This window comes from Vespa velutina, chromosome 13 (genome assembly GCF_912470025.1).
Source record: "Vespa velutina chromosome 13, iVesVel2.1, whole genome shotgun sequence".
NCBI classification, from domain to species: Eukaryota; Metazoa; Arthropoda; class Insecta; order Hymenoptera; family Vespidae; genus Vespa; species Vespa velutina.
The window spans coordinates 1,868,530-1,871,029 of record NC_062200.1 but is presented as its reverse complement, the minus strand read 5'-3'; positions in this window follow the sequence as shown (position 1 = coordinate 1,871,029).

The following is a 2,500-nucleotide window of genomic DNA, read 5'->3' as shown; positions in this document are numbered from 1 at the left end:
CGTAAGAAAAAAGAAGACAAAAAAATTTCCGGAAAAAGTTTCCGTCTCGTCGCACGCGTCATCATCATCATCCTCATCATCATCATCATCATTTATTCTACGCAAACAGAACTCTTCTAAATATTTTTCTTCTGCTTCTTCATCTTCTTCTTTCGCGTTAATTTACTTTTTTTTTCAATCTTTCTTTTTTTCTTTTTTTTTTTCTTTTCTTTTCTTTTCTTTTGGTTTTCTTGGTTTCTCTTTTTTTTTTTTTTTTTTTTTTTATTCGACATCACTGTTTATATTCCATCGCATTGAAAAAGAGAAAGGATAACGAGATCAATTGTATTTGTATATTCCGAAATTTAAGTAAAATAAAAGATTAAAACATGATTTTCTTTTTTTTTTTAATTGTCATTTTTTCTTTCTTTTTCTTTTTTTTTTCCTTCTTTTTTTTTTTTTTTGTTGCACATGGAGGGAACAATGGGTTCATCTTTTGTTACTCGTTATGATTAATTTTCTTTCATTTTATCAGTAAAAAGTATGTTTAATAATTGTTACTTTGTGATATGGTATATGGAAATTTTGGTTGTTTTTCTTTTTTTTTTCTTCTCTCTCACTTAAATACGAATTACGATCAGTATGATATAATTAATATCGTAACGTTTACATTATAGAATTTTTGTATAGTCGTGAAAGGACATAAGAGAAATTCCATTGGTGTTGGATCGATTTTTTATACGTTTATAAAATATATCTAAGCAACAGGTGATAAGATAGTCTAAATCTATCAATTGTAATCTTTCATTTTCTCTCTCTCTCTCTCTCTCTCTCTCTCTCTCTCTCTCTCTCTCTTTCTGTCTGTCTTTCCCTCTCTCCTTCTTTTTTTTAAATTATTCAATAAATCGAATTATCATTAGGTTCTTATAATAAAGTATTATAGATGCTCAATAAAAGGGCGTGCGAGGGGGGTGAATGGCGAATATAGGAATACTTCATAAAGACTTTGAAGGTTTTTTTCTTTCTTTCCAAGCAATTTTTTTTTCTCGTTCATATATAGTGGACGATAATTTTCCGACGATACATTCATATCGTTCGATCTTTTTATTAAAAAAGAAAAATATATATATATATTTTATACACACACACATAATAGTAAATTATTCTTTCAGAAAGTAAAGTTCATATGAGAGAGAGGGAGAGAGAGAGAGAGAGAGAAAGGAAATCGATAGTTTTCCCCTTCTAAAACCGATATCGCGGAAATCGAGAGCGATATTATGGCTCGACATTGTAGTACGAGGAAAAGTTGAAAAGACCCAAAGGAGTTTTCACTTTCATTCACCTTTTTATAACTTGTTGATGTAGTAGTAATATTAGTAATAGTAGTAATAGTAGTAGTAATAGTAACAGCAACGATGTTGAAAGTTGTTATATGCACGCGCGCGTATTATCTTTGAGTGGATTATTAAGAAATAAAATAAGGAAAAGAAAAGAAAAAGTTAGAAGAAGAAGAAGAAGAAGAAGAAGAAGGAGGAGGAGGAGGAGAAGGAGGAGGAGGAGAAAAATAAAAGTAAAACACATAGCTTTTAAGTAATACACTTAACACAATTTTTTTTTTGGATTTTTTTTTTCACGTTTTCTCTTTTCTTTTTCTTCTCTGTCTCTGTCTCTCTATCTCTTTTTTTTTTTTTTTTTTTGTACAGGCGTATAAAAAACGTGTGCTCAAAGGAAACGCACAATGGAAACGATTATATTTTGTGTTTCATTTCATCCATAGAACGATAAACATTTGATATAAAATATAGGAGGGTGGGGTGACGGCGGGGAGAGGGGGTTGATTCAAAAGATAAAGGAATTAACAATAGGATTAATATTTTTATTTATTTATTTATTTACCTAAAACCAAATATACATATATAATATATATATATATATAATATATATATATATGTATGTATGTATGTATGTATGTACGTATGTATGTATGTATGTATATATGTATATATGCATAAAAAAATTATGTATATGTATATATATTCATGGAAGTACAGTTTATAGAAAGGAATAATAAGCGTTTTTCTAATCGAGACGATTTATATGATCGAGGATAAGAAAGAAGGATATATAATAGGGATCTCGTATTTTATCACATATCGTTTTATATCAGTGGGAATATCCCTAGGAAAGAAAATACGTGTAAATAAGCTGACTTTGAGATATTCATGTCGCCACTAGTAAATCTTCCTCTTCTTCCATTTCAAGAAGGACGTTGTGTCTACGCACACACACACACACATACATATGTATATATATATATATATAGAAAAAAGAGAGAGAGAGAGAGAGAAAGAGAGAGAGAGAATAGATGAATAGATGAATAGATGAATAGAAGGAGCCAGAAGAGAAAAAAAAGAAAATAAAAAGATGTTAAGATTTTCTTGAAATTCTGATAAACACATTTTCTTCATCTCTTTCACTCTCCCCCCCTTTCACTCTCTCTCTCTCTCTTTCTCTCTTTTAT